Below are 21,080 nucleotides of genomic sequence, written 5' to 3' on the forward strand. Positions count from 1 at the left end.
CTGGGGTGCCCAGCCCCCTGCTGTCGGAGCCAACTTCGCCTGCTGTCCCCAATTCGGGCTGGGGCCAGGAGACGCTTGAGAGCCCCCGGCACGTCTTCGTCTGGCACCGCTTCGCGTTCTTGAGGTCGCTTGGCACGACAGCGCCCAAGGTGGTGAAGGAGTTCCTGCTTCGCCGCGTTGCTCCTCTCCAGCGCCACTCCCGCCGGATGTGGGCCTTCGGCGGGCGCGATGATCGTATGAGGCTCCAGGAAGAGGACCTGACGCCTGAAGTGCTGAGGACGGCGTTCTTGACCCTGACGGGGGACCCCAACCCTGGCAGTATCCAGCAGGGAGGGGCCTTATTGTACCTCTGCCAGAGCAGGGGCGATTTTGTGAGGCAGATGCCTATCTTCAATGAGTGGGGGCCGCGCCCCACCGGCCTCCAAGGGCCTCGCGAGAACCAAGTGGTGGTGACTGCCCTTCCAGTCGGCCAAGGCGCCTCCTCCTCAAGTGGTGGAGCAGGGAGGCACGAGGCGCCAGAGGCCGAGGGGGCTCCCGGCGGGGTGACAGCGCCGGGCGAGGCTCGTGAGGAAGCAGTTATCGGGGCCCATGCCGCCGAGGCTGAGGGTGACAAGCGGCTGCCCTCTGCGCCTTCGACCGAGGCCACTGAGGCTCCGGCGGCTTCTATTGGCGAGGTGATTGGCGGTTCACACCAGGCAGGTGCCCCTGACGCGGATCGCCTTGACGCTCCATCTTCGTCGCATGTTGAACCCTGCGCCCGACTCTTAGGCCGCTTCCGCGTGGACTTTCAGGCCCTCCGGAAGAGAAGGGAGGCCCTAGGCGACGACTACCCTTGTCGCTTGCTGAAGCGTAGGAAGTACTTCGCCACTGATGAGTAAGCCTTCTCCTTTCCCAGCTCCCGATCCTTCTGTTGCTCTTACTGACTCTTGCTGCGCAAGCCCCTTCCAGCCGAGCTTGCGGAGACGACTAAGGAGCCGTCCCTCTTGGCTTCGCCCCCTCCACCGTCCTCAAGCGCTCCAAGCAGTGGAGCCCTTGTGGTGAGGGCAACTGACGAGGTGAACCGTCCCAAGGCGTATCATGGCCCTGCGCACCTCGCGATCCTTCGTGGGCCTTCTCATGGCATAGCCAGCCTACCGTGGGCTTCTCGCCTAGTCGTGGACTGCGATCGGCTGAGGCGCTTCCTGCGCTCTTCACCTGGGGGCGGGCTGGCCCCCGGCCGGGCTTCTAACGCGGCGTGCCCGGCCGTCGCGAGGGTGCCAGCCCCCAGCCCCCAGCCCGGAGGGGGAGTGCTGGCTCGCGGCCCCCGGCGCTTGCTTGGGGCAGATGATGGTGTGGAGGACGTGCTCGAGCGTGCTCGGGAGCGTCGCACTCTCCACCAAGGATTCCTTCGAAGGGCGGCTGACGCGGTAAGCCTGCTTGGAGAGGAGCTTGCCGATGAAGACGCGCACCTTGAGGCCGAGGGCCTGCGCCTGGCTGCAGAGAGGCGCGAGCTGGAGGGTGCCATCGCCCTAGCGCGTCGTGAGCGCGATCTTGATGATGCATAGGCCAAGGTGTCGCTGGTGGCCTCTCGGGAGGCCCGATCTTGGGCCGCTGAGGAGGCTCGGGAAGCTGACCGGCGGCGAGCGGCAGCGGAGGAGCGGGCTCGGGAGCTCCTGGCCTGGTGCCACTCGCTGGAGGAGCAGGTGGAGCTGCGCGAGGCAGCCCTCACGTCGATGAAGGTGGCCTCCGGCGACTCAGCATAGCTCCAGAAGCGTGAGGAGGCGCTGACGCTGGAAGCTGCCGAACGTACCCGAGAGTACGAGCGTCTAGAGACGAGGGAGCGCTTGGTGACGCAGGCGGAGGATGATGTTGCTGCGCAGGAAGCCCGCGTCCTGGAGGAGGTCGGACGTCGAGTGGCGATGGCGCGCTTGAACCTCGAGCACGAGTTCAAAGAGAAGCTGGGGTTGATCCGGGCCGAAGCTAAAGGCAGGACTGCTGCCTTGAGGGCCAAGCTGGAGGAGGCGACACGGCGGGCCGACGCTTTCTGGGCCGCTCTTGAGGTGTCGCAAGGTGAGTTAACTGCCTCCCTAGCCGAGGTGCTCCTTCTCCACCAGCGGGTGGAGGGGGCTGAGGTCATCGCGGGCCAGAACGCGGACGAGATCCGTCAGCGGCGGATCCTGGAGCATGAGCAAGGCCCCATGCTTGCCACGCTCAGGGAGAGAGCCAACGCAGCCTTGAGCAATATCTGCGAGGCGGCTGTTGGCGAGCCGCACGCAATCAACTATGCTGGCAATCTTCAGTTCTTAACTGACGTGGTGACGTAGCTGGAGGCGCGGTCGGTCAGGGCTAACAGGTTGGTGGAAGAGAGGAGCCGCGGCCTGCTTGGGCGCGCCTTTTCTCGCGTCTTCAGCCACCTCCAGAACATGGATCCCCGCTTCGATTTTGACGCCGTCATCGCCCCAGTCCCCCAAGCCATCCGAGCCGACCTGGCACGCTGGGTGGAGGACAATGTGGACGCTCTTATCAGGGCCTTCGCTTCAGACAACGACGACGCGATCGTGGCGGCCGAAGAGGGCAGCGCGATGAACGGCCCTGACGCCGCTGGCGGCGACGTGGACAACGATGGCGAGTTCAGCGACGCCAGCAACGACTCGGGCGGTGCTCTCGAGAACGCATTGGGGGATTCATCCGACTGATTGTGCATCGCTCCTACTTCCTTACCCTGCATGAATAGAACTCAGGTTTTGGCCTGATTGAAGTGAGAGCATTTTGGAGGGGGAGCCCCTTATGTAAAACTTGTGTTCATAGTATGAGTAGACGTGACAATGCCCATGCGCCCGCGCCAAGTGGTTGGCCCAAGCGACGCGCTCGTCGGCTAGTTTACCTTGGTCCCATGCTGGCCCTGAGGCAGCCTGTGGGAGGTTGTGGTGTCTTGAGTGTTCCGTGACTGGGTTCGTAGGATCTGCAGTAAAACACCCTCCTGAGAGGTCACGTCTGCGGCAGTCTGGGCTGCGCGCAAGCTGGGCCTGACCCGGCTCGCGAGGGGCTCGCGAGGGGAGGCAGCTGAGGCGAAGCGGTAACCAAAGAGCGAGAAATTGCTCGAACGAGACTAAGCACCCCTTCCCTGAACACACGCAAATCTCAAATTCGAATCCAACTTGAATCCAGCGAGGGAAAGCGTCAACCAAAGGGAAAAGCAATGAAGGCAAACAAAAGGCCGCATTCGGCACCTAGTCTAGTCTTGGACGTCTTCTCACCAGCGCGGAGCTAAGTGCTGCCACTGGGCGTGGGAGGGAGCCCCAGGGCCTGAGGCCGGCACCCCTGAGACTCCGGGGCGTGTACAACCCCACTCATTATTACGTGAGAGTGTCACGGGGCGGCGAGCTTCACAGGCACTGGGCCTTCTTCATAGGTACTGGCCTTGCTTCATATCGCCAGATGAGGGCCCCGCCTTGCGCCACACTCTAGTGCCATCAACAACGACCGGAAATCAAGACGCCGCCAATGGGGTAGAGCGGTCGCCAGCGGTTCCCCCGATGACCACGGGTCCTCCGCCGGGGGCAAGCTCTGCGGCACCTCCCCAGCGGAGGGCCTACCTCCTGAGAACACCTTGCTCCGAACGCCGTGGTGGTGATGTCGGATCCCGGCCCCTCTCCTGCAGCCCCCTGCACCCTCCTCCCGAGGGGCAGGAGACCGTGGGAGCAGGGCAGCTGCTCGCTGTGGTGACCTGCACCTCCTGCGATCCATGGTTAGCGTATACCTGCTCCTGAAGGATTAGCGGTACCCGATAACCGTTGCCCCCAGCGTGGCCAGTAGGGCCGTCCCGGGGCTCCCGAAAAGGCTCAGCTTCTGGCGCCTCGTCCCCCCAGCTTGGGCTGAGGAGCGAGCCTTGCTCGCTCTCGTGTGGGTGTCCTTGGTCCATCATGATGGGCACGTATTCCTCCGACGCCGTCATCCTGAATGCCACGCCGTAATGCCCCGCATGCCACGCGGTCCTTCCTGACGCGCCCACCGTGGGGTGGCAGCGCGGCTGCCCACTGGGGCCGCCGGTCGCATCGAGTCCTTCTTCTTCGTGGACCAGGAGCGGGGGCAGCGCCGCCGCTGGTCCGGCGCTGACAGCTTCGTTGGCGTCAGAGTAGCCTTGGAGCCCGCGGGCGCGCGCGGAGCCCCCACGCGGGCCGCCCTGGGCTTGAGACGGGAGCTGGGTGGAGAAGGGGTGAGCCCCCGAGGCGGCGGACCCCACGAGCTCTGCCACTCGCTCCAGCAGCACGTCGTAGCCGCCCTCCAGCAGCCTGCACTACAGCAGCTCTCGGGCCACCGTGAGCGCGGCCCTCGAGTTCGCCTGCTCCCTGCGAGTGTACGGCATTGTGGTCGCGACGTGATTGGAGGCCCTTGCTGCTGACCGCACCTGCCGTGGCGTGAGAGCTGTCGAAGCCTGTCTGCGTCGCCCGCGGCCCGCAGCGCCCTGCGGACCGCGAGCTGCCTGGGGCACGGGGTCGCCCGAGGCAAGCGGCTCTGCGCAGGCGGGCCACGCCGCCCACGGATCTGGGTTGCCCGCCTGGTCGCCGGACATGGTGATGACGACGCGACAGGGCGCGAAGCGGTAGAAGGTGGACTCCGGCGCACCCCTACCTGGCGCGCCAAATGTCGGATTTCGGGTTCCGGCAGACCCTTGAGGTTCGAACACTGGGGTGCGCATGGAGATTTCGCCTCCTACCTACCTCCACCCCCCCCCCCGCCTTGCTAGGATCTAAACTATGGAAAGAACAACACAAGAGACGCAGGGTTTATACTAGTTCGGGCCACCGTTGTGGTGTAATACCCTACTCCAGTGTGTGGTGTGGTGGATTGCCTCTTGGGCTGATGATGATGAACAATACAAGGAAGAACAGCCTCGCGAGGGTCTGTTCTTGGCTGGGGCGATGAACTGCTGGGAGGAGCTCAGTCACCTTTCTCTCTCTCTCTCTCTCTCTCTCTCTCTCTCTCTTCCTGATCTTCTCTATCCTTCCAAAAAACCGGCCCCCTTCGATGTGGGTGGCCGGTCCTATTTATAGGGGCCCTGGTCCTCTTCCCAAATATCGAGCGGGAACGGAGCCAACAATGGCGGGCTAGTTTTAAGGGGGACAACTAGTACAAGCTACCCTGACAAAAGTAGTCTTCGCCTGCGCAAAGCTCTGGTGATGACGCCGTCTTGGGCTCCATGGTGACCTCCGTCTCGTAGTCCTCCTGGTCTTGGTCACGTTGCACCGAAATGGCAACCTTTGCCTGATGCCTCGGTACTCCGCGGCTGCGCTTGCCCCCTTTGCACCAAAGAGGAAGGGAGGATGCTGCGCGGGCTGGCACCCGCCTGGCGCCCCCTGTCGTCATGGCTTGCGTCACGGGCACCTCGTGAGGTACCCCGCCTTGATCTCTCCTCCTCATCGTGAGCCAGCCTGACGAGGCCGCGCCTGAGGAAGCTCCGCGTCGTCCGCCCCGCGAGGCTTGGCCCCTCGCGAGGGTCTTGGGTTTGTGTTGGTGAAGATGGGCCGCGCTGGGCCCCCTTTTGAGCCACGGCGCAGGCCGCAGGCAGGCAAGTCTGGGGACCCCCGTTCCTAGAACGCCGACAGAGGTCGACGACGAAGGGCGGCAGTCGGGAGCGCTGGCGAGCAGGCAGGCCAGGCGGTGGCGCGGTCGGGCTCGCATGAGCCCCGGATGGGCTCCGCGGGCCGCGTCACTGTGGGGATCTGGCAGGGACGCGTGGTGGCGCGTAGTTGGAGGAGAGCAGAGGCGGGGCGATGTGGTGGCTTGTGATTGGTCGGGGTGAGGTGGCCGGTGGACATGTTCGGCGCAGACGGATGTGTCCGGCGGCGCGAGGAGGAAGACGCTAGGGTTTCATCTACGTGAATTTTCGGAGGAAGACACATATATAAAGCTAGAGGGAGGTAGGAGTGTCCAAATGGAGTGTAGTTTTCACCCACACGATTGTGATCCGACGATGGAGGATATGGGAGTGGTTTAGATTGGTTCTTGGACCGTTTTGAAGGGGTGTTGGGCTGCAACACACACGAGGCCTTTACGGTTCCCCGGTTAGCCATTGGAGCATTAAACGGACTCTAAATGGCATGAAATTTGATAGGCGGTCTACCGGTGGTGTACCAATGCCACTTGGAAAATCTCGGTCCATTCCGAGAACGTTTAACACCCACTCACGAAAAGAGACAAAAGGGGACGCCGGAGGACGTAGGAGTGTCGGATTGCAAAACGGACAACGGGGAAAATGCTCGGATGCATGAGACGAACATGAATGCAAATGCGATGCACATGATGACATGATAAGAAATGCATGACACAAACAAAAGCAAAATGAAAAAAAACCCAACCACGAGGGAATCTCATATAAAGCCGAAAATGGCAGAGTCGGAGTTACAAATATGGTAAGTTACATCCGGGGCATTACAAGTAGTCTACGAGGGTGGCATATGGCTCTTGGGATCCACCATCTGGTTACAACATCTGGAATGAAGAAAGAAGGGGGGAAGGGGTAGCAAAGCAACCGTGAGTACTCATCCATAGTACTCGCAAGCATCAGATCTATACTAAGTATGCATTGGTATCAAATGGAAGGGTTGTATCTATGGACTGAAGTGCAGAATGCGAGAATAGAGTGGAAGGCCTAGCCTATCTAAGACTAGCATCTTCAAGCAACTTGCAACATTCAGAAGAGTACAAGATAGTATTTTAATATTTAACAAACATGTTGTAGTATTAATGCCCAGAGATCCTTCCTCGACTCCCTGCGAGGAAGCAACCCCGGGGCCACATATCCATCACATATATCAAGTATCCATCTCTAGTTGTAATAGATCAGGATACCACTCCAAGCATCCATTACCGTGGACACGGCTATTCGAATACATGCACTTCCCTGCAGGGGTGCACCACATTACCCAACACGCTTGATTACTCTGGCCAGACACACTTTCCTGGGTCCATGCCCGGCCTCGGAAGAACAACATGTCGTAGCCCTACCTAGGCTCAGCAGAGAGGTCCCCGCCGGTCTACATCCTATGCACTCCAGAGTCTTGGGTCCATTGCTCATTGCACTCTGGGTCGTTGTGTGTAGGGTGTATACGAACGCCACCTCGTATGGTCGGCACGATCTGACCGTGCCACAATGCTGAACTGGACGTCTGGCAAATCTTTAGCTGGTACTACGTCGCCGATTCTCATATATGTTCTGGCCTGGTGGTTAGTGTGTAAAGGCCAGTGTCCAGATCAAAACAATTACCCAATCATTAGTGTGTTGGGAGCTCACGGAGACGAGCAGAGACTCACGATCATGTGACCCCGTCGCCCCGTCTCAGGAAATACAGCAAGGGCCAGACCCAACCCTCTCTCTCTAGGGCGGCCTACCTGCCCGGTCGTGCCTCGTAATTATCTCGCGGGTGCTCTCCGGGCCCGCCCGACTTTCACATCAACTCACGGGTACCCCCCAGGGATGACCCAACTAACCAGAGACTGTCGGGAACTTAGGTCCACCTTTATCGGGATGGTACCGCCTGTCCCTTCAGTCCTGTAGTAAGAGTGCACGGGGGCTACGGATAAGGTAATTGTGTGTCTGTAGCATCAAGCCGGAAACCCGAGGAATCACCCTCGGTGGAATCCACTCGATGTAATCATCAAGCTGAACTTAGGAGGAATCACCATCGAGGTTCACACTTGAGGTGTTGCATGACAGAGTCGTATCAGGAGTGGTGGAGGAGGAATCACCCTCAATGACCACGATCGAATAGCTACATTATAGAGTTATCATCAGTAGTGCGTTACGAGCTATCACCCTTCGCACTCAATAGTAGCTCTGCAAAATCGAGCAACAAACGGGGTGTGGTGTGATGTGTCGAGCTCTGGACGTCGATCATGTTGATCGAGTCATTAGTCATCAAGCCGGGGCAACTAGGACAAGGTGAGGGGTCACTGGTGGATCACAAACCAACCTATACTAAGCAGTTTAGGATAAGTAGGTAAGATGCAATAACAAGTTACAAAAGCGGGCTTTGCATCAGAATAGGAGAAATCAAAATTAATAGCTAAATCTAATGCAAGCATGAGAGAGAATGGAATGGTAAATATCAGAATGATCAAGGGGGGTTTGCTTGTCTGGTTGCTCAGACGAGAAGGAGGGGTAGTTGTTGATGAAGTCCACCACAAGGGTGGCATCAGTCTCGAGGTCTAACAAAGATAATAGGGGGGGAAACAGTAAATACAACGCGCACATATGCATTACTAAGCATGACATGACGATACGCGGTGCTAGGGGTGTTCTAACGCAGGGCTACATGATACCAGCGAAGGGGGAAAACATCCGAGAATGTTTTCCCGAAGTTTGGCATTTTCGGACAGATGAATCGAAGCGGGACAGTTGCATGCTCGCTACTCTAGGGACATGTGGCAGACGAACAGACTGCGTATTCGGGTTCGTCTCGTCTTTCTAAGCAACTTACAAAGTATTTTCATCCCAGTTATAGATTATTTTATATTAATTTTCTAAGTTTTAAAACATTTTAGAATTTAACAGATTAATATAATTCAGAAAACAGTTATTGCGTCATCATGACATCATCATGACGTTAGTGGTCAACTATGACCGTTGACCAATCAACTGATGTGTGGGGCCGCTCTGTCATAGAATGATAACTAATTTAACAGTTTAATTAGTTAAATAGTTAATTAGGTTAATTAAGCAAAGTTAATTAAGTTGATTAATTATATAACTAATTAATTAATTATATATTATATCTTTTATTAAAACATTTTGGGGCAGGCCCCACTGTCATAGGTACAGGGGCGGGGGCCAGCTGTCAAAGGCCCCAGGAGCCTTAGCGGGCACAGGCGGGGGTGCCCGTCTGGGCAGACCCGGGCGTGATGGGGCAGGCATGACAAGGGCATGGGGGGAAAGGCAGGAGGCAGGCACGAGCGAGGCGCACGGCGAGCGGTGCGGCAAGGACACGGTGGCGCGGGCGCGCACACATCGAGCATGGACAGAGCACTGGGCGAGGTGGTGGGCGTGGGGCGCCATGGTGGGCACGGGGAGTGCGCCTCGGCGCGGTCGGGTTGCGGCGAGCGTGGACACTGAACGGGAGCAGAGAGGAGGGGAATGTGGGAGGAGAGGGCTTATGCCCCTGGCTCTCCTAACCCTAATCTCAGCTCTATAAGTACCCAAATATTCCCCTTACATTAGAAGGCAAACCAAAAATACTTTTCCGCCACCGCAAGCTTCTGTTCTCGTGAGATCCCATGTTGGGGCCTTTTCCAGCACTCTTCCGGTGGGTGATTCGATCACAGAGGTCCTCTACACCAACCTTGCTACCCTTTCCATGATGTGTGAGTAGTTTACCACAGACCTATGGGTCCATACCTAGTAGCTAGATGGCTTCTGCTCTCTCTTTGATCTTCAATACAATATTCTCCTCGATGTTCTTGGAGATCTATTCGATGTAATCTTCTTTTGCGGTGCGTTTGTTGAGATCCGATGAATTGTGGATTTATGATTATATTATTTATGAATATTATTTGTGTCTTTTCTGAACTCTTTTATGCATGATTAAAATAGCTTTGTATTTCTCTCTGATCTATCGATTTGGTTTGGCCAAGTAGATTGGTTTTTCTTGCAATGAGAGAGGTGCTTTGTGATGGGTTCAATCTTGCGGTGTCCTCACCCAGTGACAGTAGGGGTAGTGAGGCACGTATTTGTATTGTTGCCATTAAGGATAAAAGATGGGGTTTTTACCATATTGGTTGGATCTATCCCTCTACATCATGTTATCTTGCTTAAGGCGTTACTCCGTTCTTGTTAACTTAATACACTACATGTGTGCTGGATAGAGGTCGATGTGTGGAGTAATAGTAATAGATGCAGGTAGGAGTCGGTCTACTTGTCATGGATGTGATGCCTATATTCATGATCATTGCCTTAGATATCATCGTAACTTTGCGCTTTTCTATTAATTGCTCAACAATAATTTGTTCACCCACCGTATGTGTTCTTTCAAGAGAGAAGCCTCTTGTGAAAATTATGGCCCCCGGGTCTATTCTCATCATATATTTTTAGATCTATAAAACCAAAAACCCAAAAATACCTTGCTGCAATTTATTTATATTTACTTTATTTTTCCTTTTACTTATCTTTTATATATATATCTCTGAAAGTGCAACTATCCCTGGGTGGTTTTGGTAATTTGTAACAACATATAGCTCATTGAACTAATGCTATTTCAAGATGATCATTTCAGAAAGTTCAATGATTGGCATGGCATGGATTAGAAATGTGCACCCCTCAAAATGCTAAGGACACAAATTGGCTCAAGCTCAAGACTCTACATTTTCGTTTTAGTGATCCAAGATCACATTGAGTCCATAGGAAAAGCCAATACTATTAAAAGGGGATGAGGTGTTGCTTAATGGCTTGCTTGCTCAAAATGCTTAGTGATATGCTCCAAAAGCCCTCCACCACTTTCTCATATCCACATATGTGCCAAACCAAAAGTCAAACTCGGCCCCATCGATTTGATCTATTCGGCGCCACCAAGTTCATTTGACATAGCCATTGCCAGAAACCCTAGTCACTTCGGTCTCACCGATAGGGATCTCGGTCTCACCGAGATGGGATTGCAAACTCTCTATTTCCCTTCGTAACATTTCAGTCCAACCGAGATGAGCGATCGGTCCCACCGAGTTCGCAATGCGAACTCTCTGTTTCTGTTGGGGATATAGCTATCAGTTATGACCCGCCCAGGAGGGGCCGAGTCAGCCCCAATGGCGGGTTACAAAGGAAGCCCAGTAAACATTCAAGACGATAGTTTATCAAATCTTAGAGAAGGCCTAAAGGCCTAGAGGTGGCTTAAGGCCCAATATTGTAAACCGCCATATGTAAGGAAAGACTTGTAAAGAAAGGCATGCAAAAGAAGTCACCGAGCCGGACACGATTTATGAGCCGGCCGGGACTCTGCAGGCCACCAAGCGTCAACCCGTGTATATATGGGGACGACCTGGTGGCGGCTTAGGGCAAGAAACAAGAGATTGATAACCAAGCCGGTGATCGAAACCCCAGCAATACCAACACAACTAGACGTAGGCTTTTACCTTCATCGTAAGGGGCCGAACTAGTATAAAACCTCTCGTGTCCTTTATCCCAATTAACCCCTTTAAGCTTCCTAGTTGTGATGGCCCTACGACTAAGTCCTTCTGCTAGGACATCTTCCGTGACAATTCCACGACAGTTGGCGCCCACCGTGGGGCCAACGCATGGTGGATTTGAGTTCTTGAAGGGAAATTTCAAAGGGCTCAAGGGATACGCTGTGGTCGGATGACCAAGAGTTGTCACGGCAAGCTCTACAACGACGACGAAGGCTGGGGCCCTAAGGCCGGCTCAATCGAGTATGGGTACCGGGTCCCCTTTGGTGGAATTCATGTCTTCATCGGCCGGATCGGCGAGTCGGGCCCTGAGCCGGACGTCCACACCAACCTCGTCGAAACGGCTCAGCGCGTGAGGACCACCCATGTTCAATCTGTCATGAAGCATACTTTCATAGGTTGCGTCCATGGCGGTGAATACTCTGAAGGATCGGTGGATGGCGGTGAGACGGTCGTCTGTTCTGATGCTACATCATCAACAGGCGAGACGAACTCTTTGTATCAGCTGCAGGATGGCATGCTCGGGGGCTGTTCTGATGGCAGCAGTATTCTGGACCCCCTTGAGCCGCCGAATTGGGCCGGAGTCTTCATGGCAGGAACACAGCCCGGGCAGAACTCGACAGCAGCAGCGGCAACAACTACTGGGTCGGTCGCAGCCGGGTCAGGAGACCCTGTGCGCCCCCCGGCTCAGATTCTAATGGACCTCATGGATAAACTGACGACTCTGTTGACCGCCGTGGTAGAGTCGGCGGATAAAGCCCAGCATGATGCAGAGGTGGCACACGTACGTGAAGAGATGGTACAAGCTAAAGAAAATTTAGCAGCAGAGGAGATCAGGATGGCAGCGGAGCGGGCGGCTTTGGACATTCATGCTCAACAACTTCGAGCGGAGACTTTCCGGCTCTCGATGAATCTGGACGCGTCAAACGAGGTTATGAGAAGAAGGCATCAGAAAACTCAGTCACGTCTACCTCTGACGCTTGATCCTAGGAACCTTTTTCATACACTGGGGCTGGGGCAAGCAACCCACCGGAGGCAAATCGGATCACGACGCCCGGGGCACCGGTTCAACCGCGCGCCATGGAACCACCTCGTGTACATACCGCTCCGCCTCATTATGTACCAACACCGCCGGGTCACTTCTCCAATCCCTTGGAAAACCTCATTGCAGCGTCGGCTCGTTTGGCGGCTCTCCCGATGGAAGGCAACTCGCTGGCGGCAATCGAAACGCGAAGGGTGAGAGAACTTCTTCAAACAGTTCTGGCACAGCAGGATGCGTACTCCTACAGTCAAGACAAGATCCATTCAACTCCTCGCCCGAGCCAGAGCCCAAGCTACAGTAGGCATATGGACTCAGCTGACATGTCAAGCAATGCTCAACGCCGCAACCGGCCGCACAGGCATGAGCCGGTACAAGCTGGAGCCCTTAACTTGGCGGATCAGGAGAGGATCCGACAAGAGGCTGAGCGAGCAGTTCAACTGGCAGCGGAGCAGGCGGCTCATCAAAATTTTCCGGCTTATCTAGCAACCTCGGTAGAGGCAGGAGTAGCCACAAGAACCGAGGTGTCCCTTGACTGGTGCTGGCCATACGTAATGAGTGTTTGCCAAAGGACTTCAAGGGGCCTCGTAAGGTGCCTAATTACACGGCCGACTTGCAGCCTGGGGCTTGGATTGAGAGTTATGAGATGGCCATGGAGTTGTTGGAGGTCAGAGATGCGGCAATGGCCAAGTATTTCACTATGATGCTGGATGGAACAGCTCGTACTTGGTTGAAGGGGTTGCCACCCAATTCTATCGGCTCATGGGCGGAGTTGAAGGCCCGGTTCATTCAGAACTTCAAAGACACATGTAAAAAACCCATGTCGATTGTGGACCTGACTAATTGTAAACAAGAGGACGGTGAATCTACAACCCATTGGGTGTGCCGGGTCAAGGAGATAATACATTCATCTGATAAGATGGATGCCGGCTCAGCAGTCTTGATGTTAGAGAAAAACTGCCGTTTTGAACCTCTGAAGCAGAAATTGGGGTGGGTCAAGTGTGACTGCAATGACATGGGCCAGTTGATGGCAGCTCTCGTCAAGTATGCTGATTCTGATAGTACCAAGGACCCGGTTTCTGACGAAGAAAAGACAGGGAAGGGAAAGAAGAACGGCAACGGCAAGGGTCACCAGCATAACCCGGCAAATCAAGGAGGTAATAAACGTAAGGCTGATGAATTTTACGCTAACACCAATGCGCAAGGCGGCAATCAACGGCGCAAGGGAAGGCAACCCCCTCGGTCGGGCGGGTCAGGTCCCACCCTTGAGCAACTATTGAATGAACCTTGCCCAAGACACGGCACCCGGGAGAAGTCAGCCACCCACATGTGGAAGGATTGTACAATCATGAAGGCGTTTAAAAATTCAAATGCATTTGATGGAGGTCACGGCCCAGGCGGCGGTTCAAGTGGGGGCGGTTTCCATGGCCCGGGCGCGCGGTTCAGGTGGAGGAGGATTTCACGGTTAGGGCCATCCAGGTAACCAGGGAGGCTATAATCCACAACCCGGCCAAGGTAATTAGCAGCAACAGTCCGGATATCAGAGCAACCCAAAACAGTTGAATAGTGGGCAATACCATGTGTTCACCACTAGCTTATGCAAGAGGGACCAAAAGCTTCACAAGAGGGCCGTCAATGCCGTTGAGCCGGTGATTCCACGTTACTTACGGTGGTCCGAACAGCCTATTATGTGGAGCAGAGAGGGTCATCCACCCCGGGTTGATAATCCGGGTCACTTGGCCTTGGTAGTAGCGCCTCAGGTTGGTGGATATAAATTCACTAAGGTGCTCCTGGATGGGGGCAGCAGCATCAACATCCTCTACTATGAGACGTTCCGTCGGATGGGATTGACTGATAAGAGTCTTAAGCAATCCAACATTGTTTTTCATGGTGTGTGAGGGAGTCCTGGATTAGGGGGTCTCCGGACAGCCGGACTATATCCTTTGGCCGGACTGTTGAACCATGAAGATACAAGATTGAAGACTTCATCTCGTGTCCGGATGGGACTTTACTTGGCGTCGAAGGCAAGCTAGGAAATACGGATATGTATATCTCCTCCTTTGTAACCGACCTTGTGTAACCCTAGCCCCCTCCGGTGTCTATACAAACTGGAGGGTTTTAGTCCGTAGGACAACATACAATCATACCATAGGCTAGCTTCTAGGGTTTAGCCTCTCTGATCTCATGGTAGATCTACTCTTGTAATACTCATATCATCAAGAACAATCAAGAAGGACGTAGGGTTTTACCTCTATCAAGAGGGCCCAAACCTGGGTAAAACATCGTGTCCCCTGCCTCCTGTTACCATGTGCCTTAGACGCACAGTTCGGGACCCCCTACCCGAGATCCGCCGGTTTTGACACCGACATTGGTGCTTTCATTGAGAGTTCCATTGTGTCGTCATCATAAGGAAGATGGCTCACCTCGTTGTCAATGAAAACATCACCTCTGGGGAAGCCCTGGCTACAGGCCAAACTCTACGACTAGGCGGCTTTGACATGACCGCCCGCTTGGCCGCTGCACCGACGATGACCTCTCGGGTCATCGCAAATAGCCTCCACATCGGCTCAAAATTTGCCGAGCAGATGGACCCAATGGAGCTCTCCTCTTTGAACGAGCTCTTGGATCGCATTGCCGCTCTGGGAGTCACTACGGACTATGATCGGATCGGGCTTAAACCTGACCAATGGGAGATTAACTCTCTGCTGGTCACCCATCAAATAGCGGTGGTGGAGGAGCAATGCGGCAATTCTCCCTCTATCCCGAGGACGAACTATGTCCGGATTCCCGAGCTCTCCGAACAAGATATGCACTCGTGGGAGGACGCCGCCTTAACCCTGAATCTAGAATCATGCCGCATACCGAACCCGCAGGGCAATATCCAGGAGCCCGAACTTCCAAGATCGGAAACTCCCCTGCCCCGGGATCACGGATTGGGTCTGGACTTAAATCCACCCACCCACCCAGATACAAAATATCTCTCCCACATTAGGCAAGCGCCCCAAGAGACAGTACATCACTATTGGGCCAGATTCCTCCTTGTAAATAACAAGGTCAAGGACTGTCGCGAGGAAGATGCAATTTCGTTCTTTTGTAACAATTGCACAGACAAAGGAGTCCTCAATGCAATAAATCGCCGTAACGTAGCACACTTCGCTGACTTGGCGGACATAGTACGGAATTACTGTGCGATGGAAAGTGCATGGAAAACCCAGACGCGATTTTGGCACAATCCGGCTCTGACAAAACCCCCAGTCCGAACTAAAAGGGCGCACTCTTATAAGTCACCCGACTCAATTACAAAGAAGCAAAAGCCCACTGCAGGGCGTGGAACCGTATTGGAGGGATGGCTCAACGGGCCCTGCAAAATCCATAGTACAGCGGATACCATATCAACGTACAGCCTTAGAGTATGTTGGGTACTCCGGCAGGTGGCCAAAAGCGGCGAGGATCTTCTCACCCAAAATACCCCAGAGCACCTCCCCACGGATAACAACACAGTATTAACGGTCTTCGAGACCTTCGCCTCAAATAATAGGCGTAAGCGAGCACTCCGCGGCCTTGCCGAAGTCTGCCACCTGGCAGCAAGAAATCCATGGAGCGACACGGCTATCACCTTCAATGCCAGTGACAAACCTAAATTTCGAACAGCCCGAGCACCAGCCGCTTTGGTCCTCAGCACAATTGTGGACGGCTTTCGGCTCACTAAGGTGCTCATGGATGGCGGCAGCGGATTAAACCTCATCTATGAGGAAACTCTCCAAAAAATGGACATAGACAGCAACCGTATTGAACAAAGCAGTATGACCTTCCGAGGAATCATCCCTAGTCGGGAGGCACATTGCGCTAGGAAAATCACACTTGATGTGGTATTCGGCACTCCGGGGAATTACAGGTCCGAAGAAATTACATTCCAAGTGGCCCCGTTCAGTAGCGGATACCACGCCCTTCTAGGGCGGGAGGCATTCACGATTTTTCAAGCCATACCCCATTACGGGTACATGAAGCTCAAAATTCCCGGACCCAAGGGAATTATCACTCTAGCTAGTGATCCGGACATAGCACTCCGCACCGAGAACAAAACAGCCGCACTAGCCCTCGAGGCATTATCCGAAGCCCTTGTGGCGGAGGAGTTAACTGCGCTGCGCTCCACAGTGGATAGGGACGACGTGATACTAGACAAAAGATCCAAGTCCACCTCCTTTAAACCAGTGGACGAAATAGTTAAATTCCAAGTCCATCCAACGGACCCTACAAAAGTAGCATCCATTGGGGCACAGTTAGACCCTGTTGTAGACACCGCACTACGAGAGTTTCTGCGTGAGAATTGGGACATATTCGCCTAGCATCCTTCAGACATGCCAGGAATCCCACGCAGATTGGCCGAGCAAAGCCTTAATATTCTAAAAGGATTCAAGCCAGTCAAGCAGACTCTTCGGCGATTCTCTGAACCTAAGCGACAAGCCATGGGAGAGGAGCTGGCCAAGCTACTCGAAGCCGGATTCATTAAAGAAATAAAAAATCCGGATTGGCTAGCAAACCTGGTGATGGTACCAAAGAAGGACAAATCCTGGCGCCTATGTGTCGACTTCAAAGACCTTAACAAGGCTTGCCCAAAGGATCCCTTCCCACTCCCTCGCATTGATCAAATCATCAACGCTACCGCAGGACACGAATCATTGTGCTTCCTTGATGCATACTCCGGTTACCACCAGATTAAGATGGCGGAGTCTGATCAAGCCGCAACAACATTTATAACACCATACGGCCCCTTCTGCTTTCACACAATGCCCTTTGGGCTCAAAAACGCCGGCGCAACATATCAGCGCATGATCCAGACATGTATGGAAAAGCAGATCGGCAAGACTGTGGAGGCATACGTAGACGATGTGGTCATTAAAACCAGACATGTCGACTCTTTAATAGACGACTTAAGGCTCATGTTCACCAATCTCCGAACATATGACATTAAGCTCAATCCGGAAAAATGCATCTTCGATGTTCCCACTGGAAAGCTCCTGGGCTTCATCATCTCTAGTAGAGGAATTGAAGCAAACCCAGCTAAAATCTGAGCTCTGTCACAGTTGGTTGTCCCAACTGACCTCAAGCAAATCCAGAAATTGACTGGATGTGTGGCGGCTTTAAGTCGCTTTATCTCCCGATTAGGAGAAAAGGCACTTCCCCTTTATCGCCTTCTTAGGTGCACCGAACACTTCGAGTGGACGAACGCAGCCATGGCCGGACTGGAAGAAATCAAAGCCATCCTGGCCGCCTATCCAATCCTGGCCACGCCAACCGCTGGCGAACCAACTGCTATTATATATAGCGGCAACTCACCAAGTTGTAAGCGCAGTGCTCGTCGCCGATCGAGAGATGGACGGACATAAATTGCCGCTTCAAAAGCCGGTATATTATGTATCCACCGTACTCACTCCATGAAAATCACGGTACCCACATTACTAAAAGATAGCATACGCGGTATTTATGGCATCCCGGAAATTATGACACTACTTTCAAGAGTGTTCGATCACGGTGGCATCCGAAGTACCACTCAATGACATAATAAACAACCGTGATGCCACGGGCCGGATTGCCAAATGGGCCATTGAGCTCCTCCTGTTCAACATAACATATAAGCCACGACGAGCCATTAAGTCGCAAGTACTGGCCGATTTCATAGCCGAATGGACAGAAGCCGAACTCCCTAAAAAGTACGGCGCATACTCCAATTGGATCATGCACTTCGACGGCTCTAAAATGCTGGCTGGTCTAGGGGCTGGCGTCATCCTGACGTCCCCCACCGGAGACACGGTGCGACACGTGCTCCAAATACTATATACGGACTCCAATGATGCAGCCGAATATGAGGCCCTACTACACGGCCTCCAGATGGCAGTCTCCATGGGCATCCAACGCCTGGAGGTGAGTGGGGACTCGAACCTCGCAATATCCCAAATAAATGGAGACTTTGATGCCAAAGATCCAAAAATGGCGGCATATCGCAACACCGTCCTCAAAATGTTAGCCCGGTTCGAGGGGTCGGAATTCCACCACGTGGCTCAGGAAAACAACCAGGCACCGGACATCCTAGCTCGTATCGGTGCTAAATGCGACCCCGTCCCACCAAACATCTTCCTGGAAAAGATTGTTTAAACCATCCGTGGTATGGGAAGGGGACACCGGCAAAATTAGTCCAGACCCGGCCACAACCCCAAATACCGAATACTCTGACATAATCAGAGGCTCTGCCGCCGAAATAACACCTTCAACCCACGTGATAATGGTCGTCATCGCCCCATGGACAGAACCATTCCTGGCCTACCTAATTAGACAGGAATTACCCGAGGACCAAAATGAGGCTCGCTGCATAGTGCGGCGATATAAAGCCTACAAGGTCCATGAGGGAGAACTTTATAAGAAAAGTGCAACCGGAGTCCTTCAAAGGTGCATCTCCGAAGAGGAAGGGCGGAAGCTGTTGGCAGAAATCCATGCCGGACTCGGCGGCCACCACGCAGCAGCCCGGGCACTTGTAAGAAAGGCCTTCCCGTACAGGTTTTTATTGGCCGACGGCCCGGGCAGATGCACAACATCTGGTTCAACATTGCGTTGGTTGCCAACTTTTTGCAAACCAAAGCCACATGCCACCTACCGCCCTCCAAACCATCCCCATTACTTGGCCCTTTGCGGACTGGGGGCTCGATATGGTCGGACCCCTCAAGGGGGGAACCCATAAGAGAAAATACTTACTGGTCATGGTGGACAAATTCACCAAATAGATAGAAGCCAAACCTGTCAAAACGGCTGAATCCGGACCAGGGATAGACTTCATATCCGGGGTTGTACACCGTTATGGAGTTCCCCACAACATCATCACTGACAACGGCACGAACTTTATAGCCGACGAGGTGAAACTTTGGTGCAGTAACATGGGCATCAAGCTCGATTATGCTTCTGTCTATCATCCGCAAACTAATGGTCAAGTCGAATGAGCGAATGGCCTTATCATGAGTGGTATTAAACCCAGATTAGTCCAGTCCTTAAAGGAATCAGACACCCATTGGGTAGAGGAGCTCGACTCCGTACTATGGGGGCTGCAGACCACGCCGAATCGTACTACCGGATACACACCGTTTTTGTGGTGTACGGCGCTGAGGCGGTGCTGCCTTGCGACATAATTCATGACTCACCTCGAGTGCGCATGTACGAAGAAAGAGAGGCCGAGCTCGATCGGCAGGAAAGTTTGGATGCCCTCGAGGAGGAGCGCGACGTGGCAAAATCTCGTTCCGCATTCTATGAACAACAAGCTCAAAGGTATCAAAGCAGAGAAGTGCGGGCCAAAACCTATAACATTGGTGAACTAGTTCTGCGCCTGCCGGAGAAGAAAAAGAACAAGCTCAAGCCCAAATGGGAAGGTCCCTTCATTATCGACCAGGTTCTGACCAGTGGAGCGTACCTTCTGCGGGATGCATCGAATAATCGACTCGAGCCAAACCCATGGAATGCAGCCAGACTTCGAAGATTCTACGCCTAGCGCCGGACTCTATGTTCGTCTCCTTACCTCCATGAATTTTCTGCACATCTTTTTTTCCCTCTTTCTTTCTCTCTTTTCTCTTGAAAGCCCTAAAGGGCTAAACCTGTGTCTTGGTTACACAATCTCGACGCGCTAACCGCGCTCAATATACCTGGGGGCTTCCTATACAGAAGCTTAATATAATTATTTTTCCGGGCTTCATGCCCCGCACATGTGTTATTCTTCCGCATGTACCATTTTTCGCCATTATATGCATCGATATGACTTAAGTTTTGGCCAAGCTAGGTTGCGTGGCTCTTGTGTTTATGCCCTACGTTCACGTTAATTCGGCTAGGGCATAAGGGGAGCACCTCTGCGATTGTTACTATCAGGTCAGCTAGATGTGTACCTCAGACTGGGTGAACCGAAAGCTAGCGTTCTTAAGGGAATATTCGGTCGGTGAATAAAAGATAACTTTCACTTAAATTACTACACGCCCCTAGATGTTTTTAACCCACGTCTCGCAGTTCGGACATGCACATTAGGGCATGCGTACCCAGGGAAAGGAACCCTTAACGGAACTATTCTCCCTGGAAGATGTTTCTTACTACCCATGTAATATAACATAGCTAGTTAGGTACTTGTCTGTTCAAGCACTTATGACCCCTATGCCTGGTTTCCATGCATACCCCGGTTTTTATATAACCGAGTGGGTATTCGGATACACTCCGGACTATCGGGTGCAGAGGTCGAAGCGAAAAGGTCCGCCATGACAAATGATTTACAATCCGGCTAGGGACATTACATATGTCACTTGAAGTACACAGTCACTAAGACTGATTAAATTCTTCTTCTATGCCAGCCAACAGGCTGTCTAGCCTACAATCCTGTTGGGAATACTTGGCGGCTAACTCTACTTGATCATACACTAAACTGACAGGGATCTCTTTCCCATCAGGCCCCACAGGTCCGACCTCGGCCATGTGGTTTGGGTCAGCCTTGGTGTATCGTGTCTTCACCATAGCCCAGGCTTCCCGTGCACCTTGTCGGCAGGCTGATATCTTCCATAACCGGAAGCGCCGTCGTGCTCCCTTCAGCTTCTCTATAAGCTCCCCCATGCCTCCTGGCGGGGACGCGGACGGCCACAAGGCTCGGGCAATACTCTGCATCACCTGCCGAACTTGTTCGTGCAGTTGTGAGAGCTCTGGCAGAAGATCACCCGAGGACCTGGGCATCTCCTCCGCGGGACAACCCATCAGCATACCTGCAGATATAACGTTGTTAGCAGGCTTCTTCGCCGAACTCCTTTAAAAAGTTCATTCAAGCACTTACTAAAAATGCCGCGCTGAAGCCGTTTATTCTCCTTCACAGAGTCCGCAAGCT

Source organism: Triticum urartu, chromosome 4, assembly GCF_003073215.2.
Source record: "Triticum urartu cultivar G1812 chromosome 4, Tu2.1, whole genome shotgun sequence".
Lineage (NCBI taxonomy): Eukaryota > Viridiplantae > Streptophyta > Magnoliopsida > Poales > Poaceae > Triticum > Triticum urartu.